We start from the raw sequence: 26,362 nt of genomic DNA on the forward strand, positions 1-26,362 counted from the left end.
TGGGACAGTAGAGGACAGACTTGATAATAATAGCATCAGCTACCCTGAGATTGCAACCATACCAGTGAGAATAATATAGTTACTTTCTCCTTTCTTAACCTTCTCTTCAGGAGAAGAGGCCCATGAAAACCATAAACACACTGCTTTCCTAATTTATCTGTAGAAATAGATCTGTGCAAAACAGGAAATAAACAGACTGTGGGCATGGGCCACTCGGGTCTGCCTTTATAAGATGCCTGAAGTTTAATTAGCAGGAAATTGCCATTCTCCAGGGATGTAATATTAGAATTTCATGCCCAAATTGCACGGTCTCAAGGATGCCCCATCCATGGCTTGAATTTGAAGAGGGAAGTAGATCTGGATCATTTCTGCTTAACAGGGTTTCGTTAATATTCTCTAAGATGGTCTGTCCCCCTGGGACTGCTCTGTGGGCTGTTTGAGAATTCTCCCAGCAGCAACAGAGTTGATTCTGCTCCTCCACAAACCCCTGTCTACCTAGTACAGCTTTCAAAGATGTCAGATCCACTTTGTCATCTAATGAATTTCCCTACCTGTGCCTGCTTTCTCTCTCCATGCCCCCGAAGAAGCTTTTCCCTCTGGTTAAATTTTTATAAATCTAATTTTCTCTTGGTATCCATTTCTCACATTTCCTAAACAGATACACTATGTAAAGGGGGAAAAACAGCTTTTCAAGTTTCACATGGTTTATATAGTTGGGTATGGCGGTATATGTCTGTAATCTCAACATGTGAGAAGCTTTGACAAGAGGGTCATGAGTTTCAAGCCAGGCTAAACTGTAGAATAATATCTTATGCCATTTCAAAAACAATCTTAAAGTTTGTTGAAAAATCTCTTACGTAGTTGAATATTAAGATCATGGAAAAAAAAAAGGAAAGACACTCTCGCTAAATCAAGAAATTGAAATGTCTAGTTATTTAAAAACACATATTTTAAACAAGCTCAATGAAATGTCAAATGTGCTATGATTCAAGTTATAGAATCATTTGGGGGAAATTCTTGTTTTATCATAGTTCTATTAAAATGCTGTATTTTTTTTCATGAGGAACAGTGACTCAGGCTTGTAATCTTGGCTATGTGGAGGCAGAGCTTGAGAGAATAGAAATTCAAGACCAACCCAGGTAAAAAAGTTAAGGACAACCCCATCTCAACAATTAAACTGGTCATACTATGTGTCTATGAGTCCCAGCTACATTGGAGACAGGCACGGGTAGGAGGAGCATGTTCCAGGAATACTCTAGAAAGAAATATAGCCTTTATCTGAAAAATCAGCTAAACAAACAAATGAAACAACAACAAAAAACCAAGGCTGCTGATGTTTCTCAATGGCTGAGCATCTGCCAAGCAAGTGCAAGGTCCTTAGTTCAAACCCTAGCAATGCCCCCCTCCCCCCAAAGTGAGATTTTTTTTTTAATGTATATGTGTCCTCATAAACTAAACACATTTTCAGTCTTTGGTAAGTTTATTTCTCCCGCCATTAATGCCACTCCTTTTCAACACCAAATGTATTTTAACCACCTCCCAGGAACAAATGTGAGGAATTAATATTAACTACAGCCACGCCATTGAACATGCAACTGGACTGTCTCCTTGTCCAAGAAATTTTCTCCTCAACACTTTTAAATCATAAATTCCTACTAACTCTACAGCAAAACTGAAGAGTTTTAAAGTTATACCCCTAAACCCAAATCTTAGCTACTTAGACTTTAAAAATTCAGTTGCTGTTGTATGTATCAGACTGAGATAGGAAGGAAATGTAACCTGTAATGACTAAGTGGATGAGATTGCTTACTTTCTAATGAATGAGGGAATAGTAATGTGTACCAAATTACAGACTCATTACTAGAAATGGTTGATCCAAGACTATGAAAGCTTCCCTAATTAACCTACCAGAAAGCAGACGCTCACATGTGTAGAGAAAGAAGGTGTGCAGTCTGCACTGTAAGAGCTGAGCCAAGGAAAATGTCAGTCTGTTACACTTCTTAGTATGTCTTATTTTCTCTTTCATTGCTAATGAATTGAAGCAGCATTTTCAGGATTTATTTTGCCTGAAGTAGGCACATACTAAAGCTAGTGTGTTATTACTGAAAGAATCTTTACATGCTATATTGAAATTAAGCTTAGCTGTAGTTTGTATAACCGTCTCAGATACATAGATTAACTCACGCAAAGGAACCTAATTTCTTTAAATAAAGAAGAAATCAGAATAGAAACATAAATTGCAATTTGTCAGGCAGTGCTATATCTATAATTAGTCCAGGTATTGAATGTCTTTCTTAGCATAGATACAGAGATCCTTAAATCATTTGTATGAACCATCTGTTTGCTTGGTGCTTATTTGGGCTCTCTGGAATTTTTCCCCCCTTTTAAGAATTAATGGTGGTGGTTTTGCTTTTCAGAGAATTTATATAACCTTTGACAAAAGGTGAAAAATCACTCAGTTAAGATGCATTCATTGAGTGAGTATTTTGTGCAATATGTTAACCAAATTTAATAGACTTAAAATGGGGCAAATTTCATCCCATTTTTATGTTCCTCCTACCTAGAGGATAAGCAAAGATGTCAGAGACTCAGAATGATGTAAAAATGGCTAACTTTCCTTGCAGGCTTAAAATAATAGTTGGTAATTACATTTTTCGTAATAATTTAAAAGAGAATTTCTAAGTGAAGGCAGGAAAAAAGAAGTGCAAAAAAGTATATGAAGTAGAGAAAATGCAAGACTAAGCAGAGGAGGTATATTGAATGTCTGTTATATCCAAGGCATGGCGCCACCCAACTTTCATAAGTGTTATCTCCTTTACTCCTTGCAGCAGCAGTTTGATGTAATTATAATTGCTCAGTTTTATAGCTATGGACACTTAGATTTAGCAAGGTTAAGTGACTTAGGCTAAGGACTGATAAGTGACCCAAATGTGATTCAGGTGCTTTAGATATGAAACCCATTCTGTTTCCATGAAGCAAGATAAGCTACATGACTCTTCTTAATGCTCTCCGATCTCATGACTCTCTAATGAAATTTGTCATAGTTGCTGGTCTATGAAAATGATGTAACATCGTTTAACAGCAATGAAAACATTGGGTTAATTGTTTTTCTGCTGAGAGTCAGATAAGACATAAGATTTTTTCAGTACTCTGGTCTGACCACATTATTACACTGGCATATGGTAGGCTGTAATGAAACTGAAATTAATGCATCCAAAGCTTTGAATCTTCTGTGCCTTTACTCACCCCAGAACCTTTTCTTCCTGCAAATTTCCCTTCTTCTCCTTGAAAACCATACTCCTGACAGTCTAGCTCAGTATTATCTCCTCAGAGAAGGGATTTGAAAGTCTCTAGTCAGAATAATATGAGAATTTCTAACTGGAGATAGAAAAATGAGGACTCAACTCTTGAACTTTTATGATCCAACTAGGGTTTTGTGATTCATACCCCTTCCCTTTCATTTATTTGTGCACACATTTTTATCATCATCATTATCATTATTTTATTTATATTTTATCATTATTATTTTGACTTTCTTGGAATTTGACATTAGAACTTTCTGTTTGCTAAACAAGTGTTCTACCACTTGAACTTAAACTCCAGTCTCTTTTGGGATTGGTTATTTTTGAGATAAAGTCATGTTTTATGACAAAGACATGTATAATGCAATCTTCCTGTCTTTGCTTTCCTTCTTCACTGGGATGGTAGGTATGTACCAGGACAATCCGCCACTGGTTGAAATGGAGACATTAGAGAGTTTATGCCATAACTAGCCTTGAACTACAATTTCTCAATTCCTGACTAGGTAGGATTACAGGTTTGAGCTGCTCTATCTGACTTACTGTTTGTTTGTTGTTGTTGTTGTTGTTTTTTCGTTTTTAAGGTAGTGTCTCAGTAAGGAGTCCAGGCTGGCCTTGAATGTCTTTCCTCTGGCCTCAGAAGCTTAAATTTTGAAACTATAACTATAAACTACCACACTTGGCTTTAAGGTTACTTCTAAAATAGCCCCACAACAATTCCAACTTGTTGATTTTTGTTGTTGTTGTTCTCGTGTATTCCCATACCTTGAGTGTAGGCAGAACCTAGTATCTTCCTTCAAGTGAACAAACTATTTAGAAAAGTGATTTTAGTTCTTTGATCGCAGTGCAAATATATTGTGCTTTACCATCTTTCTAGCTAGTGTTGACAAATTCTTTGAGAATCTTTATTTGGAGGAAGAAAATCATAGTGCCAAAGCATAATTTACATGATCTACTACCTCCAGACTTCATCCAGGGAAGACAGTAAAGAACAACATACAGACAGTGAGGAACAAACATGAAAGTGAATAAAGAAGTATTTACTCCCTCCTCTCCACCCAGGAAAGAACTGATCTGACTATCAAGACTATACTCCAAGCAGATGTTTTTGCTTGTATAAACCCCTAGGCCAGCTTGAAAAGGTGGTTAATACATGTAATGCTTGCTGTTCAGGAGGCTAAGATAGAAGCTAGCCTGGGAAGAAAAAAACTCATGAGACTCTTATCTTCTACTAATGCATCAAAAGCTAGAAGTGGAAGTATGTCTCAAATGGTACAACACTAGCATTGAGTGAAAAACAAAACAAAACAACAAAATGCAAAAACCAAGTGAGAAAATGAAGCACGGAGTTCAGGCTGTAGTACCTGCACAAAAAAAACCCTTAGGTAAGTGGAGCTATCTAAACCTTGCCTGGATTCCTGTCTCACAACAATTGTGAGGTAACAAAATATGCTGTTATAAGCCACCAGGTTTGAGGGCTATTTTTTATGCAGAAGTAACTACCTTAATTTTTCAGTACTTTCAAATTTTCCTTCATGTGACACTATTGGGGTCATACACAGGATTTAGAAGAATTGAATCAGATCATCAGAAAACTGGCTAGACAGTGTTAGCTTCATCCTGGAATCTTATTCCTAGAATCAGTAGCAGTGTTTATTGTAGAGATTCAGTAACTTATGGGGTGACAAATGATAAAGATAATAAATAGTACCGTTGCAAGTTCATGTGGGAAAATACGTTTTTTTACTCTAGAGCTAACTTTCTCAAATTTAAGATAAGAGTGTTAAATTTGAGATCTACTGATCAGATAAATACTCAAGAATTTGATTCCCACTTCTGCCAGGCTTTTTTTTTAGCACACTCTTGAGGAAGATAATACTCCTTGAATAAATGAGCGATGTTATATCACATATAGCCTAGACTTAGTTTCAGATGGTAATATTATATTAATGTGATTATCTGAGACCAGGATTCTAGTCTGTGAAACAAACAATGATTAAGTTCAGGGAAGCTGTGATTTTTTCAAATTTATTTATCTTCTACAGACACATAGAACTCTGGTTACTAGAGCATGAAACATTAGCCTAAGCTTTTTATTAAACTTCAAAGGTAGTATGTTCCAGGTCTGAACTTCTCATTAAGTGTGTGTGTGTGTGTGTGTGTGTGTGTGTGTGTGTTTGTGTGTGTGTTTGTGTGTGTGTGTGTGTTCATATGTAGGTGTGCATATATACAGGTTATATTTTATATAAGTTAGGCTGTCATAGATACTAATTTTTATCAGCTTACATTATTGATGCATGGATTTCACTTTTACATCTGCACAAATGTTTACATAATGTACCAATCAATCTCACCCCTAATATCATACTCCCTGCCCCAACACACAAAATAGTATCCCCACCAAGTTTCCTTGTTTCATTCTTACAGCCGCAAATGATCTTTTCCAGAGGAGATTAGGGAATTATAGGAAGTTGAAGACTCTATTTCCTTTTCTTGACTGAACAATTATCAACCTGTTTTCTTAACTATGAAATTAGAATCACACTATAGGTTCTACTTAGTGTTTTAAGATTAAATTATATATGGCACATACATCTTCAAGCACAATGGTAGGTACAAAGTAGTCATTGAGTGATCATTACTGAGGATTCAATGAAAACAGGCTCTGGCTCTTGCTTTATGTACACTAGTGAAACGGGACTCCCTAGGAATCAAACATTCATAATATTTTGAAAATGATAAAAAGAGTAAAATTAAATAAGGGATGAGAAATGCATCCACATAGTGAAGTGCTAAATACCATTAAAATCATTCAGAAAAAGAATATTTTGTGATAGGAAATGTTTGTGGATAAAAATATATCAGACTAGCTGTAACAGTTTATATAATGTAATATTATATAAATATAGTCATATAAATATAGACATATATGTTCACATTGCATATATTATTATATATAGTATGCATTATATAGTATGTGGTCATGTTCCTATATATGTATAACTATACAAACATACTAGAAATAATTATATTAAAATATATTTATATTCATTATTGCAGTACTAGAAAAACATACCCCCAAACAGGACAGTAATTTTTAGTATAACTATATGAAACCTATTGTTTTATGAATTGTTGTAGTTTCAAATTTTGTGTTGAATATACACTCGTTTGGGATTTGTTTTGTTTTTGTTTTAATTGTGCAAAGTACAGTGCTTGCAAGTTAAATTAGAAGAGACAAACTCTTGAGTGGGAAAAGAGCTAAGGCTCTGAATGAATGACTTAATCATGACAAGCAGAAATTGTGCTCAGTGTAAGAAGTTTGAGCTGTGCTGAGTGGTTCAACAATTGCTAGATAAAGTAATACTATATGTACTAAGGATGGGGTGGTTGTACTGTTAGACGATGTAAAACAATTCATTGTTTCCCTTCCTTCACCTTGAAAGATTTTCTGTGTTGTTCATATAAATGAAGGAAATAGCTATCATGTGTATCTGTTATAAGAGGAAGTTACATATTTGTCCAGGATACAAAGGTGGCCTAACAACTCAGTCTATAACAGGCATCTATTTCCATTGCCCACCTGATTTTTTTAGGATCAAATCCATTTTTATAGCATCTAGTCTCTTATCTGACAAGATGCAAAAGATGGCAATATATTTTTCTATGAATTAGTTGTGCATAGAAAATGCACCAGAAAACAGTAGTTTGTAATCAGCTGCCTGATATACAAATAAAGATATAAACAGAAGGAAATCCTACTCTAAAAGACAAGAAATCACTTCAAATATGATAGAATATGGTTCTGTATAACATTTTCTTTTGTATAATATATTTTTCACTGGAGCAAAACTATACACCTTAAATTGTCATGAAAAACTCCTATCCACCATATATGTAAATACTGTTTTAATATCCTCTTTTGTATCTGAAAAAAACTCATGAATATATAACTAGATTAGAATAAAATTACATTGGGGAAGAAATACAGCATATTTAATTGTATGTAATTGTGGCTCCTCTGGATCATTTCTGGATTATAAAGATTAAATTTCCTTTTATGGACATTTTCTGCCAGTGGGCAAGGTATGTTTTAAGGAATGTCCATGCAACTTCATACAAGTATCAAGATGAATAAGATGAAATAGGATGAATAAAATGAAAACACTTAATTCCCCCCTCAATATATAGCTAGAGAAGCTAAGATCACCCAACACAAATGATTCAGTCAACCTTCTAGAACCACTCCAAGGAGAGATAAGACTGAAGCAAACAGGACTCCTGATTTTGCCTAATGCTCTCTCCATATACTAATCCGTCTTACCTATAATTAGAACTAGCTCAGAGGCTCTTTCTAAATAAAACAGTAACGGATCCTAACCTTTCCATTATATTGTGCCTCCATCTGTTCTTCTTGACAATTATGGATCTTTAAACATTTCCCGTGGCTTAGAACATCTTCCCAGAATGAGGTCTTAAGGTTTCTTTGGCAAATTTTTCTCGTAAGCAATGAGAGCCGAGTAGATTCAGAAGTTCAGTTTTAACAAGAATTAGGGTAAGTCTATCAAGCTTTCCAAATCACTTGGCAATCTGAATCTTTCTCTGTAGCGTGATACACTGGACTCCTTGGATGAGAAAATGGTCCCTGACTACAACTGACTACCATCGCAAAAGTGAGGTCTTCTTAACTCAACTTCCTGGACTCAAATTCTCTCACAAATAAATATTGCTATATAATTTTCTTGGTGTGTGTGTGTGTGTGTATTGTATAATCAGGCAGGATCTTGCTATGCAACCCAGGTTGGCCTTGAATTTACTATGTGGCCCAAGCTAGCCTAGCGCTTCCATACCCCTGTCCCAGCCTTCAGAGTGATAGGATTCCAGTTGTGTGGTACCATTCCCAGGTCCCTTGCTCATTCATTCTTTTTAAAAATATTTTATTGTAAAAATACTGTACATAGGGGTTACACTTACATGAGTAAGGTAATGAGTACATTTCCTATGGAGCATTGTTACCTCCTCCTTTGTTTTTCCCCTTCAATCCCTTCCTTTCCCATCTCCCCAACTCCTCCCTCCCCTCCAACCTGAAGTTGTAAAGTTTGTTTTTAACAGTATCTTGTACATCTCATTGAATAAATGGGTCAACCTGTATCCTTATGTAAGTATTTTGTTATTTCCCTTCCCCTCCCCCAATTATAAAAATGTATATACAAGATGGAGGGCCCAGGAATCAAATACAGTGAAAATAGGGCTTATATTAAGTGAAGTAAGCCAGCCCCAAAGAAACATAGATCCCATGGTTTCCCTTACTTGCAATAATTATTATATGTCTAGGACAAGCAGAAAAGGTCAAAAGCTATGTACATATGACCATGTAAGATGATGTTAACCCTAAGATGGACACAAGTAGTTTTTTCTTTCTTGCTATTGTTTTTAACATATTTATCATGTACTATGCTATCATTCATTCTTAAGACCCAGCCTCTCTGTTTTCCTTTTCAACATAGCAGTGTCAGTCCAGTCTTATAGGAGGTTTGCGATCTGTGACTAATCATCAAGAAGAATCATGCCCCTGTGGGGAAAGAGTCTATCTAATACCGTGTTAGAAATAAAATATCCTATTGCTAATGGAAGTTGAACAAGTAAGCTGGAAAATGTGAGTGTTTAGTCAATAGCTTGGGGTATATGCATAAGTAGTCCAGGCCCAAGGTTAGGTGTGTGAATGAATCACTGCCTATCCAGCTGAACATGATACAAAGAAAAAAAATAATAGCAGGTTTGTCAGCAACCATTGGGGAGTGATTTGATTAAAAAAATGTAGTTGCTTTTCAGGAGATATGAAGGGTTTATATATGAGTTCACATGTTCTGAAATATAAGGCCAATCATAACTATAGAAAGGATGTAGAGCTCAATTACAGTGTGTGGTATAGGGCGACAACCATCTAAACAAAAGCCAGATAGAGACAGCCATCCTTGTTTAATAATATGGTGATCTATTGATCAGAAGCAGAATATATTACAAGGACCTGATTTAGGAAATATGATTTTAAAAAACTTTGATTATGTAAATTGGTTAGTCAATTTAAAATGGCAGCCCTCAATCCATTCTACGCAGAGTAGTGATTTCTCCTAGAATTGAGAACTCCCTGTTCGAAACCAAGGTGATGGCAGAAGGGAAATCACAGGTGACTCGACTTTAGCATAGGAGTTCAATCACCTTTCTAAAACACGTGTGCTATTATGGTCTGTATGCAAATAGTCTCTTCCTTAGTCATGACATATCCTATTTAACAATTTAGATGAAAATGGAATTTTTGTGTGTATATATCTATGGAAATCTAGACACATGGAACATAAACTGCTTTATTTTCTTCTTGTTCTACTGCCATTTGTTTGGTCTTATTCAAAGTTGACTATAATAGATATGGGCTTAGAATTATGAAGAAAGGTCTGTAATATATCTTCACTCTCAAACTGTCCATAAATGCTCTTGGTTCTCATTTCTCCATCTTTTAGATGATAAAGTGAACAGTAAAATTTCCTGTGTTGTCCCTGAAGTAATGTTCTGTGCACCCATGAACCTACATAAACTCATGAGTATCTTATATATCATGGGGATTTTCTTTAAAGTTTTCTGTCCTCTCTGTTTAGCTTTCTCTGCCTACACACTGTCCACTATCCCTGGGAACATCCATGTCTCCATAGTGTTCCTACGATTCTACCTGCACTGCCCAGTCAGTTCTCAATGCATCATTCTTGGATAATCCATTTTCTTTTTCTTTTTCTCTTTAGACTGAGATCCTGGCTTGAATCTACATTCCCAGGAAGCTGCACTTCTCAGGGTTATACTGAATCCCAATTGTCTTATTTTCTTTAAAAAAGTTTTTAAACATTCCCTATGGCAGTATGCTCTATAAATAATTGTGTTGCTAACTATTAATTTGACAAACTGGGTGCACCTAGCATAAGACATGCCATATGAAAGTCTTGCAATAATGTCTATGGAATGAATTATCTAGATGTATTTGATTGGTCAAATTGTCACCTATTGATTTTGCTACTTGTCTATCTACCTATCTACCTACCTATCTATCTATCTATCTATATTCATTTGATATGTGCCTGAAAGAATTTTCTATAAAATGAATTCAATAATTCAGCACAAACTTGGCACATTATAAATGCTTAATGAAGAAAGACTGCTGTTATTTGTTAGATCATTTTTAAAGCTCCCATCTGAATTTATGAGATTCAGCTACTTTGACAAAGTAAGTCAGTAATTTACTGACACAGCACTGTGTTTAGTTGAAGAGTGTAAGTATGCATGCAAGGAACAATGGGTGTGATATAAAATGAGAAATGTCTTGTTGCTTTAATCACTGCTGCGAGCCATCACTCTTTTCTTGAGAAATGTAGCTTAGATGATTACACTGGAGCAGTTTCAAAGCAATGACTTCTCTTCAATCCTGTTAAGGATAAAACCAGACAATAGACTAAACTATCTTCCAAATGTAACAATATGCAAAAACTGTCCACAGAGGACAATATAGTTGGTATCCAAAAGTAAACAAAGTAGGCACCAAGACCTCAATATCAAAGCAAAATTAATAGGTACCATTATATGATAAATTTATATGATTATTGTATTTCTAATTGTGCCAATATCTCTAACTATAACTAGACGTGACATATGTAGAAAATCTAACCTAAAGTGGCAATCAGGTTCTTTCTCCCATTAGAACTGTTGACATCGGGACAATAGTACAAATGCAGACAGGAGCACCATATTAAAGTTGAAAGCTATCATTGGAATTATGAATTAAACTGAGAAATAAAATGTCAAAATTTGACAAATGTCCCTTCCTACTAGTCAGGAATTTCAACTTAAATATAGCATTCTCAAATGCCTTAGACGTACGGGTGAAAACTTTGAGGTCAAGGGGGGATAGAGTTAGTTAGCTCTATTCTTTGGCTTGTCCCCTCCCTTTCTGCCTACAATTGGAAGAAAAATTCCAAGTTTCTATCCCTCAAGTAACTATGGGAGACAGAAGAAGAAGTAAAAAACAAAGAAACAAAACAAGAAAATGATCTGTACCTGAGAGGAAGTCCAACCATACTAATACTGCAGAATCTCATTTTTTTGTTAATCTTCAGTTTTTTGCTTAAAAATAATAAAAGAGATGTCAAAGGAAATAGGACTCTAGCAATCTTTCTAATGTTTTTGTTTTATGATTTATAATTTTTTTCTGGATTTGGAGATTTTTCTGGGATATGAAAGGTTCAGGGCTAAAGCCAGTCCTGCAACAGTTTGAGAAAACTAGTATATATCATATACGTTGCAAATGACGTATGAGTATAGCCACTCCTTAACGCTACAAGTTTCATCTATCTGTCGCTTCACTGTATAGTTTCAGAAGGTGACTTAAATATGTTCCTACTATAATACCTTAGGTAATGGAAGAGCCCAAGTTATTTAGTAATATTTGATTTCTAGTGTGCAGCTGAATACTAATTAGCTAAGTGAATATAAGCTTTTCTAGTTGGGTTTCATCTATAAATTAATAAATCATGATTCCTGTAAGATCTAAAATTTGCTACTTTTTGAAAGTATGAGCAAACCATACAGAAAAAATTTTCATCAGCAACAAAACAATAATAATTTTAAGAATGACATATTTTGCTAGGAATAAGCAAATATTTATAAGCTACATCAATTTTGCAAATAATACTGAGAAAATAATTCTTTACACAGTAGTGATCAGAATATATATATATATATATATATATATATATATATAATAAGTAGATTGAAAAATGCGACTACGTTTTCCCCAAGTCTAATTTGATGGTTATTTTATTTTTCTTTATGAAAGTGTGCCCCCAATGAATCACACATGAAGTAGTCAACACTGAAGACAAATCACTGCATCTCTATTTGCAGTCTCATTTTCTATTATTTTCTTCCAAATTAGTTTCCAGCTTTAGAGCAATAAAGCAACAAAAATGAAATTATGACCCTTGAAAGGTGTCTTCTCTTTTAATTTTATGGGCATTTAATATAAACAAGACAATAGTTTTGAATAGAGGGACAAAGGAGGCAAAATACCTTTATGGATAAGTAACTGTTCACCTTGAATGTGATTCTTAACCAATAAATCGTAAGGACAATAGGCTCCTGAATAATGGGGCAAAGGGACTCACTCACTTGGTATTTGTAATCAAGACTTAACAGTTATTACTCAAATGACTGAAATGTGTGCCATAAGGTAAGTTTCTAACTTTTGTCCTAGACCTTTGGCTTGTAACTTTGCACTTTCTTACATGTTAAGTCTGTATCCCTTAAAGACTACACAAATCTTAAAGATTGTGTACGGACGGTAATGAATTGATCCCTGAAAGCAACATCATTCATCTCATCTATATCCCCTGAGGGATACCCTGATACCTCAACCTTAACAAAAGGAAAGAAAAAGCTTGGCAAATGTATGATTACATTTGTCTATTAATCAGAACCATATCACTAAAGTCCAATTTTATTACCTGACTATTCCTTCTTTTGTGTTGGAAGAATTCTTGTATCCTTAACAGTTTTGTTTCTGCTCTAGTCACAGAGACTTTAAGATGAGCATAATCACATTGGGTTATAATTATTGGCTCAATTGTTAATATCTTGTTTTGAAGGGTAACATAAATATGTAGCATGGACATCATTTTTTTAACTTTGTGAGCTTTGTAATTTAATGTTTAATATATAGTACGTGCTCCCAACATATTTCTGACTTTAATGAGTGAATAAATATATAACTGTAACTGTGTGTGGCCATCATAATGGTAAATGAGCCTCATTTTTATGTATATTAGGATTGTACAACAGGTGATTCTTAGTGCTACTTCAATAAATATTATTAGCCCGTATTAATTAGATGCAACAATAAGGATTTATTTTTGTATTTTTAACATGTCATCAAATGTTGTAGGACTGAGCATAGACAATAGATCTTTGCATAGACAAAGAATAAGCCAATGGTGCCAGTGGCTCATGCCCATAATCCTAGAGTAATCAGTAATCTGGGATCTGAGAATGCTAGGTTAAAGCCTGCCAGGGTAGGAAAGACCTTTAGACTCCTAGTTCTAATTTGCCACTAAAAAAGCTGGATATGGAGCTGTGGCTCAAGTTGTAGAGCACTAGCCTTGAGCATAAAAGGTGAATAACACTGACCAAGCCCTGAGCTAAAACCCCAGGACTGGCTTCCCCACCTCCCACCCCACTGCAAAAAAAAAAAGAATCACCACTAGAAATGTTTCCATAACCCCATTTGATCATATGCCCTTATCTAAGGTAAACCACTTGAAATGTATCCCTTATGGACCTAAGTATAATAATTCATTTTTGTTGATCTCATGCTCACCCTATTATACCGTATCCTTAACCAATTACCATATAGAAATACTTTATTTCAAGATGTCTGTGTTCCACATTGTTCTACATTTTATGATTTCCAAACAGAAGGATGTTAACCATTCATTGTAGTAAGGATTTTGTTTTTGCTTTTGTTTTGTTTTGGGGCTTGGATTTAGGGCCTGGTTGCTGTTACTGAGTTATATTCTCAAGGCTAATACTTTACCACTTGAGCCACTGATCTGCTTTTTGGGTGTTGGTGGTTAATTGGAGATAAGAATCTCTAGCATTTATCTGCTTGGTTGGCTTTGAACTTTGATTATCAGATCTTAACCTGCTGAATAGGTGGAATTACAGGTGTGAGCCACAGGTACTCAGCTCACACTTCAATAGTTTTAAAAATTTGATGTTAAATGAGTTTTGCACTGACAGTGTCTTTAAAATATGCAAATTCAACCTCTAAAATGTACTGTAAAATTTCTCATCTACATTCTCCCCAATCACTGTTCTTTATGCCTAACATGCTTCCTATATCTGATTTCTGATCATTTTTACTGTTTCATTTTTTTATTTTTCAAGCATCAGTCTAATTACTAATTTCTTAGAAAGGTTTTCATTGTGGTCATCAAAGCCTGACAAGGTATTCTTCCTATAGTTGATTGTATTTATTTTTGTGCATTCCACCTCATTCACGTACTGACACAGCAACTGTCCTTCAGCATTTGAGTGAGCAAAGCTAAGAGCAATTCAGTTCAACTCATTTTCATAGTTGCAGAACTGTGATCTAAGTAAATATTTATTAAATTAATTTGGTTGGTTTTCAGTGATTCCTTAAACTTTAAATTGCTAACTGATACAGCTCACAAATTAGGTGTTCAGGATTGTATAACGTAAGTCCTTTCATTGTATGAAGACCATGGAAATTCAGAGTCATGTCCCCAACAAATGGACTGCTTGGGGCAGAAAGACTTAAGAGCAGGAGTATCTAATAAAATTGCTCATATATTTAATTTTAAAGACAACATATAATCATTTCTAGTCGGAAGAGGAAGGCTAATATTCCATGTCTCAATCAAAGTCTATTGTCTCAATCAAATTCACTGTTATTACCCTAGCTCAAGCAGTCACGATCTAAATGAAATTCTATTTAATGAGGAAAACCACAGAGTCAATCAAAGGAAGCATTAAGACGAATATCATCTCAAACCTAGAACTCTTTGTACAATCTAATGTGGCTGCTCATGACATCTACTCAGTTAATTGTGTCCCTGGAGAGATAGAGTCTCTGTGGGAATGGATTCATTCCAGGCATGGAAACTCTATCCTGCAACCATCAGAAAGGAGTTGCTCAAGGCCAACTCCTCTATGTAGAAAAATATGCTGCATTTCTGCCTTGGGATTTGCCAGTAAAGAAGAATATAGTAAAGCATGTGTCAAATTTAATAGTGCTATCAAAGTCAGCTCATTTTTTCCATAAAGAGAAAGTGGAATAATTATCTAATTATTTGTATTTTTTTGGACTCCTGTCCAAAGACAAGAACATCAAAATACAGAACCAAGACAGAAATATAGCAATATATCCTAAATTCTTTGTTCCTGCATAAAATACCTTTTTAAAATCTGTTATTTCCTTTTTATGTAAGAAATTAATTTAATAATTAATTTCTTAATATTGTATATGTGTGATTGTGTGTGTGTACATGCCCATTGGGTGTTTATTTGGCTGGAACTCTGGGCCTGGGCACTGTCTTTTAGCTCTTCAGCTTAAGGTTAGCACTCTACCACTTGAGCCACAGTGCCACTTCTAGCTTTTTCTGTTTATTTGGTGCTGGGGAATAGAACCCAGGGCCTTATGGATGCAGGGCAAGCACTCTACCACTGAGCCACCTTCCTGCCCTGTACTGGGGCTTGAACTCAGGGCCTGTCCTTTATTTAGCCTTGTTGCTTACGACTGCACTCCACCACTTGAACCACACTTCCACTTTCAGCTTTTTGGTGGTTAATTAGAGAGATGAATCGTTTGGACTCTCCTGACTTGAATGGATTCAAACTGGGTTCCTCAGATCTCAATCTTATGATTAACTAGGATTACCAATGTGAGCCAAAAGAGCCTAGCTAAAAAGAATTTTCAGCAATACTGATACTTGAACTTAGAAGCTTGCATTCACTTGGCTTACTTACTATCAGTTAATATACACCTCCAACCACTTTTGTTGCTGACTATATTAGAGATGAAATCTCTCCGACATTTCTGCCAGGCTGGCCTAGGCTGGCTTCAAAATACACTCCTATAGATCAAAGGCTGTTGACTAGCTCGGATGATAAGCATGAGCCACCAGCAGTTGCCCAGCAGTACCACTATGTTTTAAAGGTTAGAGAGGAGATCGTGGAAACCGTACATCCTTGTAGCCTTCTTAATTTTATCAGTTATTCTCTGACACGACACACATGCTTTTTGTAAATCTATGCCTGAAATTTCTCCTGGCTAAAATAAGTCAGCAAAAATCTTTTTTCTCTTCATTTTGTAAGCCTCCATTACTAAGAATAAGTAAATAAATATGCCAGCCTTCCTCATACTATGCCAGTGATGTGCCTCATCTTTACAATGGAATGCAGATGTAGATTCTCCATTAAAAGGCAAATCCTCCATTTTCAAATCTTAAATAGCTTAGTACTTCAAATAGAATTGCTGTTGATGAAATGTATGGCATTGATAAAAGTCTAACTCAGATAACTTCACTGGGATAAACAGGATTTTCACTTGATGAAGAGTCGGATAAATGGACATTTGCTTTAAACCTCTGCCCCTCAATATTTTGTTCTGAAGTAGTTAAACAAGTTTTGATAGCTACTTGGGACCCAATATCTCTGCTTCTCTTTGTTCAATGAGCTATTTCAGATGTATTATTGCCACTTAAATCTGACCTTGTCCTCCCAGATACTGTTCCTGTGAATAATTGTGCAAACATGCACTATTGATATTTTTCTAAACTGCTTACCTCCTTCATACATCTGGCTCAGTCTTTTCCTTTATTTCTATTCCTTTGAAATGAGTTCCCCTTTCTCCTCTCAGAGACCATTATCTTTCGGGCTTGAAAAATGTGTTTTGGTACATGTAAACTGGCTAATTGCACTCACAGAAAATTGTCCTGCTGAATGTCAATGTGTTCAGCTTTCAAAGCTCCAGTGAAAAGTGTAACTCAGTGCAATTCTGTGGCAATTTATGTTCTCTTTTGTGTCATCGATGATTATAATACCATCAAGGCACTGGACCGTACTGATTCATTAAACATGTTTCTAACAATATTGGTGATCTTCAGTAATGTAATTGTGCTCCAAGACTAAACTTCAGCTGAGTTGACTCTGCAATTTAAACATAGCACTTTGTTCTTAGCAGGCCTGGGACTCACTCTTTTGTTTGTGTTATTTTGTTAAAGTTCTGTGTGTCAATATTTTTTTTACTAGTTCAGCATTGCTTTTATTTCATAAGAAAGTCATATTGCCTTATCATTACCCACCCAAAATCACATGTGAAAGAGAATTTAAATAAAAGATAAAACTGTTTATGAAAAGCTGATTTTAAAAAAAATTGTATATGGCCAGGTGTTAGTGGGTCATGGCTGTAATCCTAGCTACTCAGAAGCCTAAGATCTGAAGATTGTGGTTCAAAGTTAGCCCAGCCAGGAAAGTCCATGAGACGCTAATCTCTGATTAACTACCTGAAACCCAGAGGTGGCATTGTGGCTCAAGTGGCAGAGTGCTTGCCTTGAGCTGAACAGCTCAGGGACATCACTGAGGCCCAGAGTTTAATCCCCATGACCACCACCACCAACAACAAAATTGCATATACCAGAATACTAAGAATGCATCTTAATTGGTCAATAATCAGGATCAAGAGAAATCATATCTTATCTATTTTCTGGCATCTTTTACTGCCATAAAATGAAGATGACTACTAAAGGGCAAAGCAGGATATTTACAGGTAATGTTAAGATTAAAAAATAAATAAAAGGATACTATATATACTACTGTTTTAACAATGTGTAAATATCATTAATAATACTGAGAAAATAGAACCATATAACTTTAGTGGATGAGTGAGGTTGAAAGAAATGAGGGAGAATGATTGTAGGGGGTGACATTAATCAAGAAGTATTAGACTTATAAACTGACCTGTTAAATTGAAACCCCTTTGGATGACTACTTAAAGATAATAAGACTACTAGATATAAAGTAATATGTGTATCTATATCTATCTATCTATCTAAATAAAGGTTCAATATATTCTTCTATTAAACTATGAATTTTAATTGATTTATTTATAATTCAGGTATATCAGTTCATTAAATTTTTATACACATGTTACAATAAATAGCCAGGACTAGGATGGGTTTTAGTGAGTCACACCAATAATCCTAGCTACCTCAGAGGCAGATATCAGGAAGATCTTGCTTCTGGTCCAGTCCAGGCAAAATTTTATGGGAGTTCACCTGGACAAGGAAGCAGGGTATGCTGGCATCCACTTGTCAACCCCCAGGTATGATGAAAAGCAGAAATAGGCATATCAGGGCATCATCTTATCTCAAAAATAACAAACACAATAAAAGGGCAGAAGGCCAGGCTTGAGAGGTAGAGCACATGCCTAGAAAGGGTGAAGTCCTGAGTTATAACTCCAAGATTGCGAAGCCAACATCCGGGTCTCTTGACTTCAAGGTAAGCAATCTCTTCACTTCAAGGTAAGTGACTTCAAAGTAACCCTCTCAGAAGAGCAAACCGTTCTGCTGTCTCCCACTCAGAAATACAGATTACTTTTTCCTTGGTTGTAATTCAGGAAAAAGCACTCAGAAAAAAAAGTGAGCCAGCTTTGCTTAGTGTATCTTGAATTTGGTTGAGAGAATACTGTCTATTTTAAGCAGTGCTTCAGGACATTCTTCCTCTTCTTTGAGATGGAGGACTTAATCTTGCTGAAAACACATTCCTTTTCTCAAGAGTGCCCCTGAATGAATGTAGCCGAAGCTCTAGTGAGGCATTCAGATATGCCTTTGAAGAGCATGAATTTACTAATCAATACAAATTACAATTTTTCAACTAGCAACTTGGCAAGCCAGTATAATTTCTTCAGGTTTATTTATTATTCAGAACCTGAACTCTCAGGACTGGATGAACAGCAACGGCAGATAAATATGTTATATAAATATACCAAACAAAAGAGGAAAGTATTTTAGGGGACTTGACATGGGAACATTTGTATAAGCAGGAATGATATGAGCATTCTTATAAGCCCAACTACATTTAAACAGCTTTACAAAGAGCTGTAAAACATTGTGCATTAGGGTGTGAGCTAATAACCTCTGGTGGTGGGGAACCTGTTTATCTCTGTGTCCTCAATACTCCCTACACACATAGCAGAACACAATTTATGTGCATACACAAGGTTGTCAATTTTATGTAAATTCATGTGATAGAAAAAGACATGTCATAATCACTTTTGTGTATATGCATGCACAAGAAATTACAGAGAAAAGCACAGAGATTAGAGACACTCAGTGATGGAGCAAATGCAATGCCATCCAGACAGTTTAGTATTTCTATCTTGCATTCAGTGACTGGGTAAAACTTGATGAAACACTTATCTATTCCAGAATTCACTGTCCCATTTTCAAAGTAAGGTGGTTGAATATATTAAAAGTCTCTTCTGGATAAAAATTTCCTACATTTGAAGACTTAAAAATTGTATAGGGATACGTGTACGTCTTTGAAAGTTTCTGCCTCCTGTATAACAAACATTAACAATTCTGTTTTTTTCCTATGTTGGGTTAATTCCCATGCCTCATTTTAAACTACAGTACACATTTCCCATTCTTCATTTAATATCTTTAGTTATACAAATGAATTGTCATTCAACAAAGCAGTTTATGAATACAATGCATCTTGTCAATATCATCCCTTTTATCATCGCTTCCCATCCCTTACAACACTCCTCCTCTCCTAAACTTTGTTGAATATACATTAACTGGTATGATTGAGGACTTAGGGTCAAGGGGAGACGTGAGAGATGAATAAAGAGAGGAACAGTGTGGAAGATATCTTGCCCATGTAATTGTAACCCCTCTATACAGTATTTTCACAATTAAAAAAAGCCAAAAAATATAGTCACAATATTCTTTAGATATAATTTGAAAATAATTTGCAATCAAAATGAATCAATCCAGACAGTGTTTACAGAGACTTCTATTCTGAAATTTATAGATGTTTCTTTCTTTCATTCTGTTTTCTTGCAGTTACATAATATAACTAGCAAAATGGAACACACTGCAGCTAAAGTTTCGGAGCTCCAATAGTCTCTAGGTGACTTTCAATGTCACAGTTCTTGATCTGACTTGTTTCCAAACAGAGTCTTTCCAAAGCTTCACAACACTTCTTTGCCATGTGAACCCCTCTGTTATGGTGGTGTCCATAGTACAAACTGTTCATTGAAGTGTTGCCCTTTGATGACTGGGAAACATTCAAACAGCTAACAAGTATCACCCTTTACGAGGTGCACAGTGCTGAATTATTCTGGGTTTGTTATGTATGTCATCTTACATAACCCTCAGAACTTCCCTGTGAGGCGAATAGAATCACTATTCTCACCTGATACATGAGGAAACAAGAGCCCAGAGCTACTATGGACATTAAATGGGGTGTATCTAATCACAATGCTTTCATTGATTCTGGTTTTCACTGCTTGGAAGTGAAATTCAAAGACAGTATCTTGAATGGGGTGAAAGAATCTATTTAGCAGAGATAGAAAAATAACTCTATATGTATTTTTAACAATATATTGTTATTATGAAAGTGTCACATAGACCATACTCAAAGGAATATCCTTGTGGCTGAAGTAGGATGTGAAATCACAAAAGAAAGAGGAGGAAAATGTGGAAAGAAGAAGATGCAGAAGAGGAAAGAGGAGATGATGGAGAAGGAGCAGGAGGAAGAGATGGAAGAGGAGGAGAGGAGGAAGAGGAAGAGAATGATAATGAGGGGAAGGAATTGAGTCAATGGGGAGGATAAAGATGAGGAAGAAGAATAAATAGAGGAGAGGCAAGAGGAAATGTAGGGGGAAAGAAGGAGGAGGCAGTGGAAGAGGAAGAAACGGAAAATGGGGAGAAGGAAGTGAAAGGGAAGGAGAAGCAGGACAATGCATAAATTGTGATGATCAGAGATATTGATTCATTGGAAGAAAACTGATATGATTCATAATAGCATTTTATGTCTTATTCAATTATATAAACATACACGAATATATCGGTATAAATGTGATATATCATCTAATATAGACAATTGAATGCAAGATCAGAGAGGTAATAAGATTAAATTTACTGAGGGTCTGATAAAAAATGTAGGTTCTCTCTGATCTAGAGAAAATTATTAACTAGATGCTTATTCCAGCAAGAGTTCTTTTCTAATACACTTGTTCAACAATTAGAAATAAATTACTCTAAAATCCTTCTTTCACAATATTTGACTTACTATAACACATGAAGCAATGCCAAGTACCACAAGCCCCACCATCAGTTAGGTTCCTAATCCAGATACTACTTAATGCATTTCACCAAATGTTAAGTCTTGTTAACCTAGTGTCTTTACTGTTCCTTGTCCACCTTCATACAATTACTTTTTAACATTTCTTATCCTAGAATTCTCAAAATACTACTAACCCTACTACCGATTTATGTAGTGCTAGTAGTACTAGCACTAACCACATATTTCCATCTTTATAACCATGTAGACTTAAAGCTATATTTCTTTTCTTTTAAGACTGGAGGTCCTAATACCCCTATCAGTAATATTCTTGCCTAGTAGTTTATAAGACTTGGACCTGACATTTATGAAAGGACAATTCCTATATATGCAGCACCACTGATAATAATCTAAATTGTCTGGAATAAGGTCCCATATATCTGTGTTAGTAGGAAACAAATAATGGTCAGGTGATAACTGATGAATAACTAAGTTTAGAAACTGCTCACCTGGCACATATAATTACTTTTCCTTAATGGCTTCACTTTCATCTCATCATCATTACCATTGCCATCATTTTGTCATTTCATATATCACCAAAATTTCCTTGATGGGAGGATCCATATCTAATCCATCAAGACCTCCATAAACTGAAGGCATTAAATTATTTAAATATTTAAAACGTGAGTGTGTTGAAATGTGATAGATTTCTACCTGAAAAGTCACACTGATGTTTATATGATCAAAGTATCATATCAGAATACACTTTATTATAATAATAAAAATTCAAATTTTTTACGCTATGACCAATTTTCAATTAAAATACTACAGTTCACATGTTTCTCTACTACCTCCCTCTTATATCAGGAAAGTAAGCATAGCTACTAAGTGAATTAACTTCAGGAAACTTTCAACAGAGCTTTATCCTTGTATCCTGCTGGTCTTATGAAATATTTTAACACGTACAAGTATTGTGGGTTCCTCCTAGATAAACTCATTTGAAGTCCCAGTTGGAGATGTGTATTCTGTATAGCTTTGATACAGGTGAGAGTCCACGTGTGCAAATTGTTTTCGTGAGAAAAGATCCAAAGTGAAAATGAGTGCTAGTCTCCTGAAGGTTGGATATTTTTAGTCAAATAAGAAATTCATTGATTATAACCATAGGAGTATTTTCTTTAAAAGGAAAAAAAGTCTTTAAAACATAGTAGGATTTAAAAAAATGAGAAATATGCAAGGGCATAAAAAAGACAGAGAAAGTAAAGTTGAAATAAATAAGAAAGGACTAAAGAAAGTGTGAGTGGAGAGGGTTTGAATAACAGAAAAAGGAAGATATCTAGGTGCTGATAGATAAATGCCTGCAATTCTAGCTACTCAGGATGCTAGGATCTGAGGATCACAGTTTGTGGACAGCCCAGGAAGAAAAATCTGTGAGATTCTTATCTCCATTTAACATGCAAAAGCTGAAAGTGAGGGTGTGGATCAAATGTTAGAGTATCAGCCTTGAGCAAACAAGCTAAGAGAGAGCATCTTAACCCTGAGTTCAAGCCCCAGTACCAGAATGCAGAAAAGAAGGGAGGAAAAAAGGAAGAAAAGAAGAAAGGAAGGAAGGAAGGAAGGAGGAGAGAGACAGAGAGAAAGAAAGAAAGAAAGAGAGAGAGAGGGGAAGGAAGGAAGAAGGAAGGAAGGAAGAAAAAAGGGGGAAGGAAAGAGAAGATATTAAATGTATTGCTTGACTCTGTTGTCTCATATCTATAATCCTAGCTACTTCTACTCAGGAGGCTGAGATCTGAGGATTGACTTTCAAGCCCAGAAAATTCAAGAACTGTACTCATTACCTTGCTCATGTAACTGTAACCCCTCTGTACAGTATTTTCACAATAAAAAAAACTTACTAAAAAAATTCAACAAGATTCATCTCCAAATAGTCTCTCTCTCTCTCTCTTTCCCTCTCTCTCTGAGAACTGACCTTAAACAAAAGTTGCTAAGGAACAGTACCCAGGTCCTGAGTTCAAACACTACAATTGTCCCCACCACACACAAAAAACCCACCAATCAATTAATTAATTAAAACTATGTAATTTCAGTGGTTGTCTTTAATAAATAAGAAAAAATAAAAAAGATGCATCATTGGGTTTTAAAAGACACCCTGAAATAATGAGTCTGAGGCTAAATTTCCTTTGTTAGCATTACCATACGATGGTTGTCATTGTTGTTTAGGACCTTGGCCCTTCATTCCTGAATATGCCTTTATCTCACCAGCCCTGCACATGATGACTTCCCAGGAAGAGATCATCATACAAATAATCAAAGATAAAGCACCATGACAAAAGGTAATCAAAATAACTCTTCATTCTCTAGAAACCTGTACTTGAAGCACCAAGTCCCTCTGAGTAACATAGATGGCCCTAGGGTACAATGCAAGCTTGTAGGAGGCACACAGCATGAGTCTGAGGACAATTACTAGCAATGCAGATGCAGACAGTTGGACATGAAATGCACAATTGTAGAAACATCAAGACACTGAGGTACAATTCCTCCTCCACAAATTACACTGGCAATGACTTTCCATAATTACCAAAGGAATTATCTCTTAAAGATTGATGTGTAAGTTGAAGCAAGTTACTGAGCACCTGCCAGAGCAGGCAAGAAAAGAACTCCATTCTGCCAAGACTCTCTTCCTGTGTTTCAGTCACATTTTATGATTGCTTTGGCTCCTGTCCTAATATTCAAGTGAGTTTAATTCCCAGCAACACTATATGTAAGGTGTGCAGACACAAACTCAGAATACTAATATAGAAAAAATCCAATACAGAGCTTAGCAGAGTTTATGGAAAAAGCAAAGCTCATGCACAGAGCAGACATGTCTCTACATGTCTCTACATCCTTGTGAGTGGATATGTATTATGCACAGGCATTCAGGGCATGCCCAAATTCTCTACAATGTAGTGCAAAACTTAGAAGAAGGTGAAGAACCTTTGTTCAGTTCACTTTACAACAGAAGAGAGGCCTTTGTGTTCCCAGTGTCAATTTATTCAGTTTTGACACAGATTTCAGTGACATAAAATATCAGATAGCTGAGCTAGAGCAGCTCAAAGGAAACTAGAGGTTGATTCGCAAAAAAAGCTATTATGAGAAATGACAACATCACTCGAATACTCCAAAATAATTGAAATCTAACAAGCCTATCTAGTGATTGAGAGTGCTACACATTGTATAAAATTCTTAATTAAGTGATAGTCAAATCATTGGTGCATTGGCCCTGGGTCATTGCAGAATAAAATCTATCTGTGTGTGTCCATGCAGATATTACCACCAACACATTAAAAATAGCAGACAATAGAGGAACATATCTATCTAACCATAAATCACTACTATATTAAAAAAAGAATGAACTTCATTATTTAACATAAAAGATTATCTCAAAGGTAAACACTCACTAAAATTTGTTCTCCAAGGAACTTTTCAATATGATACCTCTTCAAATGATGTCATGAATTACTCCTACCACTCTTCCTCTTCAAGATACAGAGAGTCCTCACTCTCTAGTCTCTCTTTATGTTGCTTTAAATTATATTGTCTTATTTTGAGCAACGTGATGCATTGAGCAGAGCACCACTTTACATACCTTTGTTTCTTTTGTCTCATAAAAAGCTTCACAAGTAGGAACCATTAAAGCTCACACTTTACAGATGAAGAAATTCACTATGAATCCACTAGGAATAACAGGTGATTCAGAATAAAATGTTGCTTGAGTCTATTATGGCCACCTGGGCTTAGAAAATCAGAGTTAAAAATTGTAATAACCCAGGAACGACTAACTAAAAGAAACGGTGATTTATATGGTAAAAAGAAAAGTGTCGACTTTTTCAACTAATTAATATCCAACTTCGGAAAGTGTAAGATGGGAGAACAGATGATGAGGAGATGAAAGAAAGATGGATGGGAAGAAGCAAGAAAGATACGGTGAGAGGGACATAGGTGGAAGAGCAGATGGAAGAGAGAAAATAAAGAACAAGGAACAAGATGGAAAATAGCCCTGCCCCACTTACATTCTGTCCATAACCCACATTCCATAAACAAGGAGGCTTTTTGCATTCTTGAGGATATTGGGAATGGATTAGGCACCGACTGCCTTCATAACTACTGTTAGAGCAGATTTGCGGAGAGGTGGGAGCACAGGTATTTTTAAGAAGAAAGAGGCTTAAAATCATATCCTTTTCATGAGCTCTGAAAAAAAAGGCAGATATCAGCAATTTCTCGTTCATGGAGGATTATGTCTGGATTTAATACCACATTCAAAGTGGCATTAAGTATCTAGACTGGTATGTACATATACAGAAGAGTGACATCGACAAGATAAGAGAAATTCTGAAATGCCCAGCCCCAATGTTTCCTCCTGTAATGAAATCAGTTCCACAGCAATGAGTGGAGAAGGTCCTTCTGTGAGAAATTCAGGAAACAGCAGGCATATGTGAAACCTAAAGGAGCACAGAACTAGCCACAATAAAGTTGTCAGGAAAACATGTGGCCACTTCAGTGGGCTCCTCTTACCAGCCTGGAACGAAGGCAAGCAGCCCCTCAAATCTCAGCCTATTCACAACAAGGAAAGGAGTGAACTGTGACCCAATATTTTAGCTCCATAGGAAACTGAATAAAGAAATAGCCTCTGCCTCTTTTATTTTGAAGTGCTTCTAGGATCCAGATTACTCTAAAAGTCCAGTGGTTCCTGAGAATACAACAAGTTGGATGGGATAATATTGCTACAGTTGGTTGATTCTTGGACCAGAAGTTAGAGACTAGCAAACGCCGGTGAGGTCTCTTTCCTGAAGGAGGATGCAGAGTAAATTGTTTGTCCAGTGTCCTGTACTTTGTGGAAAAGGGAGGGCGTCTCAGGTCTAGGAGCACTGATGAGGCCTTGAAGGTTCTATAAGAGGTCAATAGAAACACAAAACAGGTAGTCTGTGGCATTTCCAAAGACCCATGATATAGATGCAGGATAGCAATAATCAAGAACTCTAATAACAACGGATGCTGGAGGGGAGGTGGACAGAAGGGAACCCTACTGCATTGTTGGTGGGAGTGTAAACTTGTTCAACCACATTGGAAAGCAGTATGGAGGTTCCTCAAAAGACTCCACATAGAGCTCCCCTATGACCCAG

The sequence above is a fragment of the Dipodomys ordii genome, unplaced genomic scaffold, assembly GCF_000151885.1.
Source record: "Dipodomys ordii isolate 6190 unplaced genomic scaffold, Dord_2.0 Scaffold46, whole genome shotgun sequence".
NCBI lineage: Eukaryota > Metazoa > Chordata > Mammalia > Rodentia > Heteromyidae > Dipodomys > Dipodomys ordii.